Consider the following 21,648-nt stretch of genomic DNA (forward strand, 5'->3'; position numbering starts at 1 on the left):
GGGGGGTGGTGGTGGTGGTGTGGAGGCTACAGCACACAGAGGGGAGCCACTACAACAATTTACTGCAGTAAATCCAATGAAGAGAAAACTCAGTGTTTGACTGGAGGGACTTTCCTATATGCTCCATTCACTCTTAGTATAACAACCTCACCGTGTGTGTGTGTGTGTGTGTGTGTGGGTGGGTGTGTGAGTCTGTGTGAGTAGGGGAATCCGCAGTTTGCTCCGCTCAGTTTCTCATTACATCATCACATGGCGCTCTGGGCTCACTCTCTCTCACACACACACACACACACACACACAAAAAGACACACACTGTAGACACACACACACACTGATATACACACAGGCAAAAATACAGACAGAGATAAAAAAAAAAATGAATTAAAAAAAAGGGTGTTAACTATATCTGCATGTGCGTTAAGTGTCAGCGTGGATATACTGTAATGAAGTCATATGATTGCAGGGGCACGCTCGTTGACTCTCAAAGAGCTTTTATGATTCCTTTTCAATATGACAGCGTACAAAGAGAGAGAGATGAGGAGCAGCTGAAAGGAGACGAGAGGAGAGAAGGATGGAGATTGATAAGAGAGGTAAGGCAAATTGAGCTCGTAAAAGAGAGCGACAGAGAGGATGAGAAAATACAGCCAAAGTACTCCATCACCAAGTAACATAGAGGAAAGAAAGAAAGAAAGAAAGAAAGAAAGAAAGAAAGAAAGAAAGAAAGAAAGAAAGAAAGAAAGAAAGAGCAACACATAGTGACTCAAAGACACAAGAGACACAGACAAACAGAGAGTAAACAAAGCGAAGCTGAGATAAAACAGCCTGTGAACCCGAGTCAAAGACAGAAAAGCAGACAAAAGCGACACAAAGTCAACTCACACCATGTTCCTTCCATTTCTTTGTCTGCTGATGTCATACAAACTGACAAAAACATACAACACTATAGGACTGACAGGGTTGAACACTTGGGTAAAAGTAAAGACATCGTTTTGAAATACTGGTGTGGTAAAAGTCAAAGTCAAAGTCTTAAAGTATCTGGTGTACTTGAAGTGACTCTTTCCCTTTTCTTTAAGTGTTAAATTGCTCTATATTTCAACAGTATACAGTTATACAGCGTTTGGTCAGGGAGGATGTCTCTCCTCCTCCTGCTCATGCAATAAATAATAATAAAAAAATGTTCTGGTATCCCTGCTCACTCAATCCAATCAGGACAGGGAACTGCATAAAGAGGCGGTCCTGTAGGGGAACTGCCAGAGAGCGGGATCCTCCAATTCGCTTACGGATGCGGGAATGACACAACAGGGAAAGCTACCGAATCGAGCGCTCCTGGTGCTGGCTTTATAAGAGCTAAAATTCCAAGTGAAGAAAAACACTTGAAGAAAAGACTGCCCAAGATTGCCAACTGCAAAAACAGACAGGAAGTTAATTAGCTAAGCCAACTGGTTAGTATTTTTCTGCCAATAAATGTAGATATGTATTAAAAGTACAAATAGTCAAAAGTCAAATTATACATATATTAACATAACATGAATGCCAAAAAATAGATTGCAAGTATCTTGTAACTTAGGTTATAAGAATGTAATGGAGTAAAAAGTGCAACATGTAGTCATTTAAAGACTATAGTAGCAGAAAATGGAAATACTCTGGTTAAGTACAAGAACGTTTTCTTGCTTGAGTCAATTTTCCAAGCTACACATCGTCACCGAGAACCATAAAAATTCAATGAATCTGTGGTGATTCCATTATTTTCATGGCTTCTATCATTTAAAGTAATTTTGCGTCAAACGCCACTTTAAACGCCCCAGTGATGCCGATAAATATCAGTGAGATGTCTCTTAATATATTTCAACATAAAAATCAATAAATCTGTCCAGCTAGAGTTCCACACAGCACTGAGTGAGTGAATATGGGTCTGACTGACTGCACAGCTGCTTGAATGGCTGACAGCCTGGTTACCTGAACAGCTGTGTGACTCACTGCACAGCTGCAAGCCTGGCAAGCAGACAAACTGATTATCCGTCTCACTGGCTGGCTGCCTGGTTACTCAGCAGCTGTCTTCCTGACTGATGGGGCTGGCTGACTGGCTGGATGTTTGCTGGGTGAATATGGCAAAAGGACTAGCCCACTGACTACATGCCTGCGTGACCGATGTCGCTGGCTAACACAGAGGGTGCCGTCTAAAGTGAATCTAATAACACACATGTTACGTTACGTTACGTGTTTACCGCCTGTATCTAGCGAGTGAATGACTGGATATGTGTGTGTTGCTTCTCCGTGCACTGGGAGGGGGCCTGTTGCTCTCTGCTGTTATACAATACATATTGTATAACAACTGGCAGTGTGTGGGCGGCTCCCGCCATCTGGAGAGAAGCAACCCCTGCTGTGCCTGAAACTACACACTGCCTGCGTGTGTCTCTGCGCACTTGTGTGCGCGCGTGTGGTTGTGTTTTTTTGTCTACCCTGCAGCTACAAATAGACAACACGTCATCTACAGTAGTTCGGTTCCCGGGTTCATGCACAGAATGAATTAAAGGAAGGTAACCGAGTGCATGTTTTTCTGTGCTCATCCCGACACATACTACTAAAATACAAGTGTATTATTGTAAACATAATAGGGGTTGAGGGGTTCTTCATCACACTAAACGTGGTAATGTGCTCTTGGGGTTTGACGGCTGACAACGGAGAGTGAAGACTTCATTGTGTGGCTTAGCGGGAGCCAAAGTCTTGCCGGTGCTGCTTCACTCCTCGTTCCGGGTTTCCACAGCGATGGGCTCAGCCAAACAAACAACGTCTTGGCGGCTCCCCGTCCACAAATAAACAAAGATGCACTCGGAGGAAGACATGCAACGCGCACGCACACTCACACTTGCACATGCGCGCACACACAGAGTAAATAAGGTGCTGAGAAAATCCACTCCATCAACTCCAAGTCAGTGCTCAACAGCGAACTGTTGCTATGGAGAGGAAAAGCACGGCTTTCCAGGCTATTTTAAGGAAAACCGGTGTTACTTTTTTCCTTTTTTTTTTTTTCACTGCATATATCAGAGTCAAACCAACTGTGATAGGAAGCATTGTCACTACACCGTATGGCAATATGTGAAGTGCTTTTTTTTTTTAATTACCAGACTTCGGTAGGTGTCCTTCTGCTGCTGATCTGTCACTAATTAGTCCCACAAAAAAAATGAAGTTATGTCACTGCAAACAAAGACTGCAAAATGTCCAAATGAGAGTATGTACTACATTATGAATAGCATGCATGAGCAGTTACCGCCTTCATTTAAGTACCAAAGCTTTAATTGATAAGTAATAATATCGCATGCACCGTGCTACCTCAGTATTAGCTCTGTATGTGCGTGTACACAAACGTGTGAATGTTCCTGTGTGTTGTTGCTTCAAGGTAGATGTGTAAGATCCACGCAGCAAGCGAGGTGTTACATTGCCTCTGTTTTTAGCAGATGACTTCACACCTCCAGAGGAAGTCACTGGCGCTCACATCCTGCCTGCTGGATTAGTGAATCCCAGCTTTTCTTTTGCGAGCATCACCTCACTGACTGCTGATAATCAGATCCTGAGTGCAAAAACTTTATTTCACACTGTTGTGTCTGTGTGTGTTCCTGTTGTTCATATGTGCATATGACTGAGATATACTGTGTGTTTCTCCATGATGATTTTTTTTTTTTTATCTCTTCAGTTTTAAACACTGACTAAAACATTGCACAAGGGTTACACTGCTACAAGTTTACACTTAATACACATAATATATTTCAATGAACCCCAAGGTTCAGGTGTTCCTCCAGCTTGTCAGGTAGGAACCACCCATGGTGCTGAAAAGCAGCAAAACTGTGAAATATCTGGACTTAAATAATGAGTCAAAACATCTGCTCTCGTGAGTGGTCTACAAAGAGGAAATGTGTCATCTCGCTACATTTTTTTTTTAACGCCCTCATCTGCTAAAGCGCAAAAACACACATATGAATCACACACCCAAATGCAATGAGCACAGAGAAAAGACAATTCTTAAAACTCCTTAGCTGAAACAACTTATATGGGCACGACACAAGTTAGCTGATACAAGTTAAATGTAGTCGTCTACTTCAGTTGGTCTGTAGGACTCACTAGTATATCTGCAATATGTGCGTAAAAGAAAAAACAGAAAGGGCCAATAACTGTTTTTGTGAAACAGGCCAGAGTGTGACAGTGGTTACTTGACTGATGGCAGCTGAACACATGTTCAGAGTAATGACCATGGAAAATAAACTCTGGGTAACACCCAGACCCGAGCGGAGTACACAGGAAGACCACCACGGTCGTTACGTCATATTTCATCATCACTACTTACCCTTTCTCTTGAGCCCCAAACAGGAAATAGTTCTGGCACAAATCCCTGGGGCCAGTCAGTGTAATGAGGCCTGTACTGTACGTGTACACATGTGTGTGCACACAAAGTGGGTGCGCGCACAAGGCTTGCATGCGTTTCGATCTGCCTCTTGTTTAAGACTTCTGTGCAGACACACACATGGACATACACACACAGGTCTGTAGGGGTTGTGGGAAAGATTCTTTGGCTGCCATTCTAGGAGGGAAGGGAGCAAAAGAGCAAGAGAAGAAAACAAGAGAGAGCAAGAAATAGAGAGCAGACAGGCTGTAAAATATCCATATGTGCACTTTAGCTGAAAATATACCTTTTTTTTTTTTTTTTTTTGTCATAACCGTAGAAAGGGGCAGGCCGAGAATCTGGCTGCTCTGGATTAGATTTGACCAGAGAAGAATTTTACTGTAGAGCCCGAGCCAATGGAAAAATACCAGGGAGGGGCCTCATAAATAACTGGACCAATGACAGCTCATATCAATATTGAAGAGCAGAGAGGACAGAGGAAGCAGTGGCAGAAGAGGGAATGGATGAGAAAAAGGTTGATGGTCTTGACTTTGGTTCATTTTAAAGACACAAATCTTAATTTAATGTCCCGTATATGATTAAGTGTCAATAATATTGATAAATGCAGAGCAGAAATTTTCAGAAGCTGAAGTTTGAAATTACTTACAGTTAAAGATATTGAGCATCTTGCCTAGATGATGAAGAAAAACTGGAATCTTGTGCATCTTTTTATTTCTTATTTTTTGCGTTTTTACTTGAGTTAAGATAAATATTGATGTTAAATGACGATCAAAACTTCTGATTCATTTTGAATCAACAAATTCTGTATGTCTACCTTGACCTACAAAAACAAAAGAAACTAGCTTCATTAGTTTAAGTGATTGGGATATTTACCATGGAGTGAAATTTGGCGTGCTGGACAATACTTGAGTCAGAGGGAGTTAAGAATCTGAGGAAGTCAGAGATAAGGGTCGTCCACACCAACAACGATCGCAATAACGACAACTTTAACGATAATGACGTCAGTATGCCCGCTGATGAAGGATAATGTTCTGTAAACAGTGGCACCAGCTGTGTCTGCAGCTGAGGGAAATAAATACTCATGACCTGTTACTGCAGAATTTTATGACATTCTTCAAAGACAAGAGTTAGGAAAATCCAACATTCTCCTACAAGGTTTATCCTCTTTTGAAGACAAATTCTATTCAGACTTTTGTACGAGTCAACAGCAATTATCCTGGCATTCGTCAAAGAGGACATCAGTGAATTTGGCCTCATGTGTTATCTTAGCTTTTATTAAGTTGCATAAACAACTGAGACTGAGTAATTAGAGGAGACCATCTGAAGCATTCATAAAAGAGGTCGGCTCCAGTTAAAAAGCAATCTAATGAGTAGTCCTGCATTATTTTGTACAAAAATGTCCAAAAAATCAAGGTAATTGATTAATTTTGAAAACCACAGTGATCAGTCTTTAGCCCATTCACCAAGATATGATCTCACCCACAGTCTGAGACCCTTATTTTTAAGGACGCCTGGGGACATTGCCAGATGTTTCTGCAGCATCAAATCAAGGTGTTTATTAAGGAGACCTGCAGACCATTCAAGTTGTTTTTGTGGCAACCAAAAGTGGATATTTGCAATGAAAGGAAGTCAAACTGTCTCTATCCTTGATCATGGCGACCAAAACAGGTATTTTTATCCAAATCGTGATTTAATATTTTTTTTATCCTAACCAAGTATTTTTTGTCCATAAATGTGACACTCTGACAAGAAAGAAATAGAAATTTAACTTCAGCTTACATTTATACTGAAGACTGGGTTGTGTTATTTTTAAATGATGCATTTAAGTTATTGTTTTCGTTATCATTCTTGGTGGGGCAGCTCTATGGTCGGTGATCAAATGATAAATGTTGAGATGTAGCCAGGACTTGCTATCAAATCTGATTTCCATGAACTCACCATTTGTACCGAGGCCCCTACACTCATCTAATCTAAGGAGTAAAGTTAAAAAAAAAAAAAATCATCAAAAAATTATCCATACATCATCTGACAGTGAACCTTCCTTTGTATCCATCCAGGCTGTCATCCCTTTCTTTTTCTTTAAAGCTCGAACATCAGCACAAAAGACACGACTGCTGCTATTTGACAGGCTCAACATCGCATGGGTTCCCCATGGAGCACATTGGTTATTAGTGCACCATTCATCAACTCCTGTCACAATAACAGGATAGAGACCTGTCTCACTGCCAACACTGAACCACAATATACCCACATGAATATCCATTTGAACTGGCACTGACTACTGATACATGACACGAAATCTACACTTTTTTTTTTTTTTTTTTTTAAATTGGCAGGTTTAAAAATCTTTTCTTGTCTAAAAGTGTGGATTGTAGCCTGTAATAGATTTAGACTCAGACTTAGTTGAAGTGTTAACATGTCATTAATTTGTAAACTGCTTTTTCCAAGGTCAACAGTGACATTCACTCTCAACTTTTAAGCCAACACGGACAAGAAGTGCTCCCGAACAGCTGTCCAGTGGACCTTGTGGTGAGATTATTTTGTCACCGGCTGATTTCAAAGTCAGGAAAGAACTTTCAATCTCTTAAAATGCTTAATTGACCTACAAGGACCTTTTAACTGGTCACCAAACAGTTGATGCCGCTAAACGACTGACATAGGCAAACAAGACCATCAAAGAGCAGATTAGCTTTATGTAGTCTATATCTGCTCTAGTTATTTTGAATGCCTATCAGGTTGGATTTTGAAAGTTAAAACTATGTTATGGCAGAGTGCTGAGGATGAATTGAGGAGTCTCACAGTCTGCTCTGTAGTCTGGTAATAAGGGAGTGGATAACACTTTATTATAAATCAGGAGAGTAGACGAGTCTCCAGTTTTAACATCTCCGAACGTTAAAACCTTCTTATGTCTTTCTTGCTAGAGCGCTCATTATCCAGGTCATAATCTTTACAATACAAGGCAGAGGTGCTCATTCCGCTTTAGTCCACAGGGGCCGCCAGAATCAACAAAATTAAAGTTCCATATGGCAGCTTTAAGCAAATGGACTTTTATTTTTAGAATCAGAATCAGAATCAGAAAAAGCTTTATTGCCAAGTACGATGTTACACATACGAGGAATTTGTTGTGGTGATATTGGTGCATGCATCAAATAACTATTAAGTGAAAATATAACAAATTAACAATACAAACTATCTAAAGAACAGAAAACACAACAAATCAACAACATCTTCTTTTTCTTCTGGAAAAACAAAAGAAAGAAAGAAAACAAAAACAGGAAATGCATCTTAGAGGAGTGGCGTAAAAGCTGCAAGATAAGATATCAAGCGTGCTGAAGGTGCACTTTTCTGTTTGAATGATGATGATAGCAGACATTGTTTTGCAGTGATGGAGCAGGCATTCCGCCTCAAGTTTATCTTTAAATCTCAACTCTCCTTCCGTCTCTCTGTATTTGCTGTTGCAGAGCAGGGTGGAGCCTTATGAAAAATAAAAAAAATAAAAACACTAGTGAGGGAGTTGGGACGACGCGCGGCAGTAAATAACGACTGTCTCAATGCACAGGAGACTTCAGACGCAGTAATAGCAGCCTGTGATATGGGCCAAATCTGTCTCCAAGGACAACACTGGATTAACCAACATCACTCAAATCACACTAATGTACACACACACCGGGAATACTGGTTCACAAATAAAGCTGACCCTCCTTCGCACCCATCCAACAGAGGAGACTAAAAGAGGAAAAAAGAAGGACGGAAGGGCCGAGGGAAGATAACAGTGTGCGAGAGAGAAAAATGAGATCTGAGGAGGGAGAGAAGGGAGAAAGAGATGGAGAGGGAGCAGAGAAAGAGGACAGGCGCTTCAATAATTCACAAACTCCTGCTTCATTTAGAATAGAATCAGCGCCCAAACTGGACCCGCGTGTCCTCCACTCATCGTCCACAGCGGTCGGCTCGCTCATAAACCCTGCGCCTTTTTTCTGTGCATGGAGCTCGTGAAAAGGATGAGGGCAGCTCTGCCAGCGAGCAGACATGGATTTCTATTAAAAGGAGCAATGTAGATTCATTAGCAGGGCTGGTGCAGTGGAGGAGAGAAGAAAGGGCCGAGGAACAGGCCGCATTACTCTTTTTCAAGTTTAGTAGTATGTTAAGCACCTGGGTGTTTCAGACCGCACAAAAACACAGACATCAGCCAAAACACTACAACCGACAGTCTAAAAATACTTCCACAAAGCTGGCAACGACATGGCTTCTGTGTGCGTGTGTGTGTGTGTGTCAATAATTCTGCACGTAGAAACAGACAGATGGATCGGATGGAGGTGGTATGTGTCATTGTACGTGTGTTTGTTGCTGCAGCTACGAATCTGGTTTGCATGTTTGTTTATCCTCGTGCGACGGGGCTGATTTGCAAGCACCGTCCCATGCTTGGCACTTTCCAGGAATCATACAGCATCACTCCAAAAAAAAAAAAGTGACAAAGACCCGCCCCCACCCCGCCGTTCGTTCCCTGAAACCCATTACTCGAAAAACATCAAGCAGCTGAGGATAACGAGCAGACGAATCTTACTGTTTTGTGGGTGAAGATTTCATCATGCCGTATAAATAAAAAAACTTCAAAAAATAAAAAGACAGACCAGATGGAAAGACAAAAGAGAAAGGGCAAGAACACTGAAGACATACAAGAAGGTGTGTGTGCGGGTGTGTGCGGGTGTGTGCGCGCGTGCTTTTGTGTGTAGTTACAACACACGTTTGTATTTGTAATGATTTACATGAGTGGCCTGTGTGCGTGTGAATGCTGCTGTCATTCACGGTGACCTGCAGCAGCAGGCATCCCTTATGTAATCTTTGCTGTCAAACGCATTCACACACACCTCCGCGAACGCACACGCGCGCGCACACACACACACACACACACACACACACACACACACACACACCTGCCAGCGCCTTCGCTCAGCTCAGAGGTTATTCTCGAGTCGTGGTGAGAAAACCTTGCGTGCTATCTCAGCACAATCAAGACCGGAGCGCCCATCCCTCCTGCAGCTGGTAAATAACTAACTAGTGTAATTAATGGTTCAAGTCTGAGGTTGTGCTGCTGCCTCAGTTATTTTAGGGATGACAGCCCATCAAAACCCGTTTAAACTCTCTCAGAGTAATGAACAGTACACACACAGACTCATCATCAGGGTGATTTTTCAAGCAAAGGACCCCTCTTTACATTTACGGCAGTCGAGATCAGTTAGTTCGTCACGACCTCTCCTTCTTTTACACATATTTACAAACGTGACATGATGGCAGTTCTTTCCTCCCTGTGTGTGTGTGTGTGTGTGTGTTTATGTAACCTCCCACGCAACAGTCAACACGGCCTACAGTTATGTACAGTGGCAGGCTCACGGCATTGTGCTGCTGGGTGATGTGTGCAGCACGTTCCTCATCTGAGGCTATCACAATACCGTATGAAGTCCCATCAGAGTGTGGCAGCCACAGCGCTGAATTACTGCTTGAGAGGGGCCGTGCTGTACAAATGGATTCATGAAAGAGCCGGGGATTTTCAGTCCAACAAAGGCGTTTTATTTAGAGGAGAAATTATGCCCATATGCGAAGGACGATGAGGAGAGTAATTAAATTAATGTGCGGGTGCTGCATGTGGAGTTTCCTCTGAGGTCATATCATTGATTCGAGCAAATAAACCACAACAGAGAGAGCTGAAGTGATCAGTCTATTAATAGAGCAAGTCGATGAGAGTTCAATTGACATATCGGTCGGCCGATACTATCAACCAATAGTTGCTTATCGAAGATCTATTGTATCGATCCATATCGAAATACTGATGTGAGCCACAATGGGGACTTTTTACTTTCTAGAGAATATAATAAAAACAATGATGGCTGGGGTCATTTGTAACTATGGAACTCCCCGGTGAAGTTTACAGTTTTGTTGCACTGAAGTTATTTTGGACAATACATTTCATTGTTAAGAATAGCTGTCAATATGTTAATATTTTCTCCCCACCTTTTTCACCCTACTGTCGGCATCAAATTTGATTTGTAACCATTTTGGTGGATTTGACTTTGAGTCACTTATCAAGACAACAAACCCAAGCATTTGCTGGTTTCAGCTTCTGTATGGTGATTTTCTTTGGCCATTATGTTATAAATACTATATTACATAGTTGACGTGTATGCCCAAGGACTGTGCCTTATGTATTTACAATGTGTTTTTGTATTGTGTTTGATTATTTAAGCTCAAGCAGCTTATTTGGTCACTTTACCCTTCATGCTTTCTTTCTACATGTTGTACAATGCTCACGTGAAGCCCTTTGTGACTTTTGTGTGTGAAAATAAACTTAAAGGTGTCCCCGGGCTAAAAGCAAACACCTGAACTGTACTGTATTGTAAGTCCCTTAATTGACTGAATTCCTGCACAAAGTGTTGCTCAGATTATGAAAACTAATAAATAACAAGGGTTCCTACATGTTCAAGGAGCATTTTACCTCACAAAAAGGCAAAACAACAACAATATATATGATCATTTTGATTGATTTTTACTTTTTTCAGAACCTTTTTTGCTATAAACATCATTGGACAGCCCTGCACATTACAAATACATTTTATTTATCAATACAATTGATGGATTGTTAGTTGGACAAAACAAGTATTTCTAAGAAGCCACTTTGAGCTCCAACTGTGATCAGTTCTGACATTTAAAAAAAGGATGTAGTGATTATTTGGGGACAGTTAAACAATAATAAAATAAAGAATTAGTTTTTTCTTTTCAGCAGACTGCCAAGCAGTGCTTTCAGATGGAAAGCAACACTTTTACTGCAGGTATTCACAGGTTTTTTGTTTTTTTTTAGGGGTGTACAAAAATACACTGCGACTTTGAAAAATCTCTTGTGTATCCATGTTGAATAATGCCTGCTCACCGTCACCCTGGACTGCTCCATTAAAATCCCCCAACCGAAGCTTATCTGCCATTGTTATACTGTTCACGAAACCACAGGCCTTTACATTAGCCCCGAGTTCACTCCGGTCCCCCATGTGAAGGAAAACTAGTTTAGCTCAATGGGCTATTAGCCCACACCTCTCCGCGCATAAAAGGATTGAGTAAAGGAGCATAAGTGGATAGAATATAGGCATACAGGTAAGTGGCCATCCATCAACGCAGCCATACAGCCAGAGCCGACAATTTGTGTGATGGCAGGCAGGCCTCATACATACAGTACAGTACAACACTAAACAGTAAGAGAATAATGGTGTGATTTTTTTTGGGACAACAAACCAGAATACCACAGCAAAATGTTTGTTTTACCACCGACTAACACATCATGAGAGAAGTTATGCTGATGTGTTTGTGTCGACAGTAAATAACTGCAAAACAGATTGTGTAAGTCAACACTAGCCAGCATAAACCAAATATTAACAGGAAGTTCAACTGTCTCCCAGGCTCCTGTCAGGCCGACCCATCTAGTTTTCTCAAGGTAATTATCACAGAGGGTGGGAGGCTGTGATTGGAGCTAACAGCTCAGGTATCATATCATTAAATCAGGAGTATGAGCAAATCTGCCAATTAGCAACACCACTTAGTGTCTGCTCAGCCACTCCGACCACTCGATGAAAAGGAAATTGACATTAATAGCTTTCAAATCAATGGCTGCTAACTACAGGGCATACAGGTTTTTAAGAGTGAAATTCAAACAATTTAAAGGTACTTGAAGCCATTATCGTCACGTCAAAATTGTTTTAAATGCAATCGTGAAATAAAAAGTTTACAGAATCAATTTGTAGCCACAGCAAATGTATTGTCAGTTTAGAAGTTGTTGTATTAACTTTATACGCTTTGATGGTGATAATTTAATGCTTACTTATTTCAGCACCAGGAGACGACCAACAAAGGTGACGGTGGTGTCTTATAATTTCAAATATCAAATGAGCTTTACATTAATAATTGTGTAGATGATGCACCAAGCCCGTTCCTCAACATAATGGTCATGATCTAGTTTGTGAGAACCCTGTCACTGCAAGAGACGAGAGGCAGGAGCGTGGCAAAGTAAACGGCGGGGAGTTAGAGAGAGCCACGCAGAGAGAAGCAGAAGGGAACTGACAGAAATAAGGACACACAGTGAGATGAGAGGGGGAAAAAATGAAGGGAAAGTTGACAAAAAGAGAACAAGATAACAGAAGAAGAAGGCCACGTACACAGAGTCACACGCAGGGAGACGGAAAAGCAAACGCTGTGTGGGAGAGAGTGGGTGGTCAGAAAGACGGCACTTTATCATAGAGCCTAGTTGTAAAAGCAATAAGCCCTCTATAGGTCTCAGCATAAGGACTTCCCAGGCACCACGAAGGCCATCCCCATTCATCTTACTAAAAGCTGAAGTTGCTGAACCGTGCTCGACGCCTCCGGGGGGGAGGTCTTGTCATCGTAAACTCCTGAGTATTTCAGAACATCGAGGCTAAAAATCCATAAATAAATCCCAGAAAACCCTTTTATTTGTTGCAGGTGAAGGAGCCATCAGCTTTTTTGTGTCATTATTTTAAATCAGAAAATAAACAAAACTACAAGACTCTGAGCTTGACTGAAACAGCTCCTTAATCTTAAGCAGAACTTCTTTATTGTATGTAACTGGTTGTTTTTGTTTCTGCACTGGTAAAGTCAAGTCAGTTAACCGTATTTACACTGTGCAACAATCGCACAGGAATGCAATTGAATCCTTTTCTCATTAACCTAATGTAAATATACATCATATAAAGTTTTATCTTTTTCTAGTTAATTCTTTATTTTTTGCTTTTAAGACCACTCCAGTACAAGATATACACAAGTTCTTCTAACTTGACACAGTTCAATCAACTCATCAAAGAAATATGATCATGCGTCAAGTTTTTCACTCAATTATGTTTGACTGGGAAAGTGTATTTCTTTCACTGCAAAACCACCTCGAATTGTCTTCTCGTGAATGTAAAGGAAAAGATTTGAGCATTAATAGAGCATGAATCATTAATCAGAAAACTATAAAGTTAAAAAAAAAAAAAGAATCACTATTTCAAACAACAAAATCATCAAGTGGAATATACTCTCTGTGTATTCCAACCAACAGTTGGGCTAATGTGTCATTTTCTGCTACTTAATTTGACCAATTTCTCAGCTGAATTAACTTGAACAACAATCTTATTCATTTTTTTAAAGCCATGCAAATCATAACTAAGTAAAAGCTTAAAGGACTTCACTCTAAAAAAGTAAAACAATTCTCCGGGGCATTTCATATCACCAACTCAGCTGATCAGTTAATGTTTCACAGACGCTCCATGACTACCAGCCTTAAAAGCAGCCTCATAAACAAATGAGTAGTTCCATGATTGTACAGTTGACATTTGTACCGGTAACCTAAACAGGTAACTTGACTAATGGGAGAACCTGTAAATTATCTAATGTGCCAGACTTCTCCGTCCTGTCTCCAGGTAATTATCGTCTGATGTGATCACTCCTGCCAGTCGCCACCCACCAGTCCCTCTTCTGTACCTCCTTATACTTCCTCGATTGTCTCGCTCCCTCTCGGTGCACTTATACTGGAGGTGTGATTGCATTAAGCTGCCGAGGGCGAGGGGCATTCCCGTGGCCATGCTAATGCACAGAACAGAATGTACAGCGGGAGTGAGTGTGAAGGAGAGCAGGAGAAAGGGCTGGAGTGGGGGGGGGGCATCCATTACTATAATCAATTTTACCTCACTTGCAAAAGGTGGCTGCAATGAAAGGAAAACGGCGGAGAAGAAAAGAGAGAGATGAGCGGTGGAAAAAGCCTCTCATGGCTGTTAGTAAATCTGAAGCGCAACTTCATTTTTCAACCCTTTATTGCTTTCTCACATGAGCACCCAGAGCACCCACACAATAACCAAACACATTCCGGTGGTATATTATTATCCCCGTAGTGCGTTTGTAATATCCTTAAAGTATCCTGAGACGCGCATGTTGAATGACAGCAATTAACAAGACCAGTCAAAGCTCTGCAACGATAACCACTTTTTAACTTTGCTCGCTGCACGGACCGTAAATCAGAAGGGATGCAAAGCAACCGGCTAAATTCTCACCATAAATACAGCGAGACCTAAACAAAGGCAATATGTTGCTCCATCCAAATAATGAGGGATATCTTTCAAAGCGGGGGCGGAGGACAGGGAATACCCTGAAGGAATAACATCTAATGCAATCAGATCGCTCTGGCCAATTAGTCGGCACTAGCCTAGCCAGAGATGATGTCAGTCATCATTACTCATTGCTTAATGCTATAAAGCAGAAGGGAATCAAGAGCAAACAAAGAAAAGAGCAACAAAAGTGGGTCGGAGTTAGGAAGGATGCTGGATTAATCACGCCAAAAGGCAGACAAGCGCTCTCTTCTGTGAATAATGGCACCCACACGGAGTGGAATTACGCACGAATACACACACTTCTTACCGCAAGTTCTTGAAACGCACACTTTAACCCCCTTAAATACAAATTTAAGAGTAAATGCTGTGATATACTAAGTCAACAAGACACAATACAGACCACAAATAAGCAGACACAGGCATCCACCGTCATTCCCACACACACACACACACACACACACACACACACACACACACACACACACACACACACACGTGCTCGCTCGCAGACCCACACAATGTTCCAGCACATGTATGGCTCATTAGCAATGACCCGCGGCAACATGTTTTTCCATGCTGATGGCTGAATTCCAGTCGATACCCCACAGCTCCGCATGGCATTTCACATTTCACTTACACATGCACTTCAGCATGTTGCGGTTTGTCAACGACTGAAGGCTGTGTCTCTAACGCGCCCACGCACTGTACAGTACACACACACACACACACACACACACACACACACACACACACACAGATGCAGATACTTATAAAAGAAGGTAAATGCATGTTCTCGCGGGGAGTCACTCATGGTGATGTTTATCAGGACAGAGTAATGGAACACAGGGGTTGAAGCTGAGCACACATAAGCATGCTGATTAGCTCCTATGGGGGAAGCCACTGCAACCCCTGTACGGTTATTAAGCCTGACTTCAACATCTCTCCTCTGTAAACAGGCGGCAGCTTTATAGAACATAAAGGAGCCGCTGCAGAAGTTTACTGTAACAGAGTTATTCTACTTCAATTGCTTTTGATTTTGTGGCTCTCAGAACACAAAGAGAAGATTGTTTTACCCCCTGAAACTCCTTTTTTTATAAATTGTGTCAACTGTGCAACAAAAAAAAAAGAAGAAGCTGTTTTTATCAATACTACAACGTAACTGCTTTGTCAGGTGGTATTAGGAAGAGAGACAAATGATGTTTTGTGGAGCGTTACGGCCCTGCAAAAAGGTTTATGCTACAGTTTCTCATTTCTGAGTCTACAGCGTGTATGAAGTCGCTTGACATGGAAACTGGATCATGAGAGATTTCAAATATGATTATTTGACTTAGTTAGATAAATCCAGTTAAAATGAATATAAGATAATAAGTGAAAATGAACTATGCTAGTTTTTAACCTAAAAAAAATCCAGTGTTTTTAACATAGTTGGCTCCTTTTTGCTCGTTGTGAGGTACAAGGTTAGGTGTCAGGTTATTAATTCATATATTAGATACACATTTTTTTTTTTAAACAAACATATCAGTGTTTCCCACACATATACTTTACAACCACCAGCTGTTATGACAATGGAATTGCAAAATCAAAAATGCCTGTGTGTTTTTGGGCCGACTTCATCAAAAGCAAATAATGTTGCTGGTAAAAAGAATGGGAGGCAAGTGTGCCACTGTGTGTGCATTAAGGTGGACGATTAAAGCAAAACGATGTAAGGTAGGCAAAGTGATTCTGAAGAAAGATAGCTGTGCCAAAAGTTCACAGCCGCTCAATGAGAGACACTGCATCTAATTTGTAATAAGTAATATCAGGTTGTAACCGTCCATGTGGAGTGACCTTGATTAGGCATTAACCCTGATAACAAGTCTACTAATCTAATATTTTAGGGGATTTTGTTTGAGGGGATGTACTGAGGGGATGTACTGAAGTCTGGAACAAAATCCCTTGTAATGTAATTTAATGCTGAAACCTCGAACAGCTATCAACGTGTTGTTTAAACGCCCTGAGCAAAGGTTTTTGTCGTAGGGCTGAAACCAAATGACAGCCAGATCACCACGGTCAAAGGCTAAATCAGTGCCTGACCCTGGGACAGTGACATGTGACCGTGTGACAGCCTGGCTTGCCAATTCCAACGCAAGATGCCAATAAAGTCAAGACATCAAAAGCAAATGTCGAGTGCCAAACATATCAAATCGACCACGGGTTTGGCTAACCACCTGAAAGCCATAAGTAACAGCTGAGCCATCTTGCGCTTGAAATGTCTTTATGGCTGACATACTATGGCTTTTGGTCCTGTCCCCACCGCCCGCCACCGAAGCTTTGAAGATTCTCACTGAAGCTTCAGAGCCCTAAAAGTGGTATTCTGGACAGCCCCTCATATAATTTTCATATTCCAACTTAACAGCTCATTAACACACTGAAGATTCCCAAAGAACCACTACATTATCATCTGGGGAGTGTGTAAATGCAGGGATTGTCACGCTTGTGAGTCAGCAACTCAGGCAAAATCCACATGGACTTAGACTTTCAAGAAAATATCCTTACAGATGTCTCAACAAAGGAGTCATGATATGGTTTTTGTGATCCTTTTCATGCTGAAAGGCCTTGGCTGAAACATTAAAATGAAGTGGGTTCAAACACACTCCATTGTGTTCTTTTCTTCCCTCTTGCTAAGAGTTTCTAGTACTGGCACAATAGGCAGTCTGAGGTCAGCTCTTCCAATTGAGAAAGCCTCTCTTTTTTCATTCATTCCATTACTCTTCATTCGTCCGCCTCCTCTCCTCTCTACCTCCCTCTTCTCACCGTAGTTACTTCAGGATGAAACATGGCGAACTGATTGACACCGGGGAGGGTAATTAACTACTCTGCTTATTGTGCAGAGACGACCATAGTACAGTACATGCGACATGACAGGTAGAGGGGGTGAAGACAGCAACAGAGGAGACAAAGCAGGAAGGAGACGGAGGAGGAAACAAAGAGATTCGAAATGAACGTGACTCGTCTGCGGCCGGCACCGTATTAGAAGGGAACGCTTTCATTTTAAGATGCAAATTCTGTCGGTTCATTCCAATAATCCACCCTCCCTCCCTCTTATTAGCTGTCTCTTCTCTCCCTTGTATTCTTTTCTCTCCATCTCCACCTATCCTTGTGTATCTTAGTACTACCCCTCCTCACCCTCCCTTTCTCCCTCTCCTCTCTGTCTCTCTCCCTGCTTCGTTCTGGGGCAGCTGCTGTAGCAGTTGGCAGTCTCAGGTGTGCGACTGACTGTGTGTGTGTGTGTGTGTGTGTGTGTGTGTGTGTGTGTGTGTGTGTGTGTGTGTGTGTGTCTATGTCTGTGTGTCTGTGTGCTCTCCAAACCCAATTCAATCCTACTATGAGAGCGGGGGCCCAGATCAAATAAAGCAGAGCACAGCTATTACAAGAAAACAGAGAAGGGGAAATCCATGCTCACACACAGAGAGCCAGAAGGGGGGACCTCTCCATTTACTTGGGTTGTTTAACCCTCTGAAGGATGCAGTTTGCACTACCTGTAACAGGCGCCTTACCACAGGAAGCTTATGCTAAGTCTTAATTACATTTTCTTTATGCCTGGCATGTAAAATTGTATTAATGCTGACATTTAGCAGGCTAAAATGAACAAGTTATTAGGGACCACATCAACTCTTTTTGCTTGCTCCAGTCTAATGTCAGACAGCAGGAACGGGTTCAGTTTACTTTTTATCGACCACTTGGACTGACTCCTGCCGGCATAGCTGGACATCTTATGGCTGCTCTGGAGCTTTATTATCGAGACCATTGCAGGGTTAATTGGTAATTTGACATCTTCAAGATTACTGTGAGCCGTCGCTGCGGGCTGCATTGAGTCAAACCATGGGAGTGTGGGTGGGAGTTTCAAATGAAAAAGAAAAATCAATCTCTAGAAACATAAAGTTAATACGATGCTGTCAGATTGGCCCTGCAAGACAAGTTTACTCTCTCTATCTCTCAGTGTATAAAATATCACGGCCTGGCAGTGTAATAATGAAATCAAAGCCAAGCATTTATTTTTTTCAGGGTTTTTTATCAACGTGCCCCAGGTGTTATCTCAATTTAAAGTTAAAGCCAACCGATACTGTAAGAGGCTGAATGAGTGGATCAAAGCGATGCTTCCAGTGGAGAGACAGCAGAAAGAGAGTTAATCTTGTTCCTGATTTCTGTGGATTCTGTACAGAGCCACAACCAGTGGAGCCTGAACAGCAGTATTGACAACATTTTATGTCGTATTTTATGGGTCTGTAATTCAATTTTAATAATTTCAAGGAAGTTTCCTGGAAAGAAGCATGTAATTTGGTACTAATTGTGTGGGGAAATCCCACATGAGTATTTATTCCTTATTCAATTATAGTTGTAAGCTTTCCTGTAGACAAGTTTCACATGATTGCATGTTTCGCTGACCTACCGGGCAGCGACTAAAAGACTCACAGGACTTACGCACGCAATTTATTGGAATATGATTAGCAACAAATGATGTTGTTTTTTGCGTGAAACTTTCTGGGAAAATACAAAAAAAAAAAAAAAAAAAAATGACCGAGAATTGGCGGACCTGTAAAGCAAAGTGGTTCCATTCTTTTAAGCTGAATTCTGGCGGCGTCCTGCATGGAAATTCTCAGTCACACGAGAAAGAGGTGTCGCAGAAGTCTGCGAAAATACATGGACACACGGGGGATGCAGTTTTTAATGTGTCCGTATGTTCTGCGTTGTACCACAAATTGACTCTGAGGAGGAATTTAAAAACATTTTTTAAATTTTCTGTCTAAGTCTCCTGTTTGTCTTTGGATATCACTCTAATGTACAAGCCTCATGTGATCAAATGTACCCAGTCCCTATTCTCTGCTTTTTTCTGCAACACTGACGCAGTTCAGAAATGTAGTGTTTCATTCAGTCAAAGAAACGTGGTGCAGGGCCCGAAATATAGCTGTGAAAATCCAAACTGAGTGACCATGTACGCAAAAGTTGTAGACTGTATTTCGTAACGGCCTCAAGATATGCGGTGATGCTGTGTTGGACAATCGCAACAATTAAAAATCGTGATATTCTTTCGATTGAGCAGGAAACAACAGCTCCAGTTTGAGGAGAATGACAATTACAATAATGACATCTGACACTAAGACCCTAAAACTAATAATCAGTATCATATCATCAATCACTGTCTACATTGTTTCTTCTAGCAAGAATAATTAATACAACAGATTTTTAGCACAAAAGAGCCAACCAGAAGCCACATCCACCATCATAATAACTCACATACATACATTTGATACAATTGATGACTTACAATGTTAGCTGTCAGCAGCATATGTTAATGGAACTCTCTGTAAGCCATGCAGGATACAACATAAGGCACATGTCAAACATCTGAACACACATGTCAAGTCTTAAGTGTTTGGATTCTGACTCCACGTCCTCAACAGGCGCCCCTCCCCTATATAGAAGACTGACAGTCTGTATATGGCTCCCCCATTAACAGCCATTTTTTCTGACATGTGTTGATCACCACGACTTGCCGCCCAGCGTCATTGTTTGAGCTTCGAGACTGTCAGCCCTCCATCTGCTCATTTCTGAGGCTTTCTGCTCGGAGAAAGGCGACTGTCAACAGTGAATTTACAAAAGAGAGAGGAAGCAGGGAGCGAAAATGTGTAATTTCCATTCAGCGAGACTGACGGGTGAAGAAAGGAGGAGAGTGGAGAGAGGGAGGGGAAGACGCAGCAGGGAAAGGTTGAAACCAAGCGAGAAAGAAACAGAACTTAAAAGACCACTTTATATTCAGCGTTTTTGTTTAATTATGTACTTTCTTTACATCTCTTTCATTTGCATCTTACCTTTCTTTTAATTTTTTTCCCCTCCGCTCTCAGAAGTTCTTACTTGTCTCACACCTCTCCTCGCTGCTCCTCTCTGAATTGGTACAAAGCTAAATTAATAAACTAATTAGTCTGCACTTCGCAACATATTTGTATACTTATGAAACAAAGTCCCCAAGCACACTGAAGTACCTCACAGCAAAATATAATGATGCTGTTGTTGAGTCAAGTGTAACTGTATATGGCTGAAGGGTAATAAACAAAACAAAAAAAACTGTTGAGTCAAAAGTCAGCGGGTACCCTGCAACTGGGGTGAGGCTCAGAAGACTCTTTTGATTTTTTTCAAACTCATAAAACTCTTTGTAGTTTCACAAAGAAAAATGCTGCAAACAAATCTGTACGTTGGCTCCGTTTGCTTATAATCTTTTCCTCACTTTCTCTCTCGGAAATACATCCTTCTTAATAACAAAGCCCCGTCTGAGACACTCCGGGTACAGCAGGAGGAAGATGAGACGGGATTGGTCACAGCAGCGTCTTAGGACAGAGGAGAGGACAGGAGGAGAGGAGAGAGAGGAGTCAGAGACCAAAGGCAGGGATTGGCTTCCTCACTGTTCTCACTGTAAGCCCTTCTATTCATTCTGCCCTCCCTCATAGGAGAGAATGGGGCTTCGGCACACAGCTGGCGAGACGGAGATAAAGGACTGACGGAGGAGCTTCAATAGATCCAGCGGGCGGAGTGCAGAGAGGAGAGGAGGAAAGAACTGAGATTTTTGGAGACATCAGCGGGAGGGTCAACGTGAAGAATCGAAAGACAGGAGGGCGGAATGGCAAAAAACTCAATAGGCACAAAGAGTTAAACGCCATGCAGGTGCAATATCTGATGCAGGCGTACACTGTCCAAATAAAGTTTCAAGTGAGGAAACCGATGACATCAAAACTACCATGTAAAGTAGACTAATCAAGGAGAGGAAAAAGTAGAGTCTTTTTTCAGTAAGAAGGAAGTCTTTTTCACAACCAAAGACAAACAATCTTTGCCTCTTCATTCTGGTCAATTTTGTGTTCACATTATCTTTACAGCAATGATATGTAAGCATGAGTGTCATCCTGCATCATCACTGTCACATGGGATAGGGTGGGGACATTTCATTCAGGTGACTGAGAGCAGGTCACGCAGCATTTTGCTACATCTCAAGTATTTATCTCATCTGGGCTCACATGAGAGTGCTTATGGCTGAAGTTCACTCTAAGTCATAATTGCAACTTGGGCTGGTGTGTAGTGAGTCTAGAA

General features: G+C 41.7%; 1 protein-coding gene across 2 annotated transcripts in view; it reads right to left on the bottom strand.

Annotated features, from left to right (window-relative positions):
- The window catches only part of atxn1a (ataxin 1a), a 99,513-nt gene that overhangs the window by 50,686 nt on the left and 27,179 nt on the right, over positions 1–21,648 (bottom strand). The window lies entirely within an intron of this gene.

This window comes from Acanthopagrus latus, chromosome 3 (genome assembly GCF_904848185.1).
Source record: "Acanthopagrus latus isolate v.2019 chromosome 3, fAcaLat1.1, whole genome shotgun sequence".
NCBI lineage: Eukaryota > Metazoa > Chordata > Actinopteri > Spariformes > Sparidae > Acanthopagrus > Acanthopagrus latus.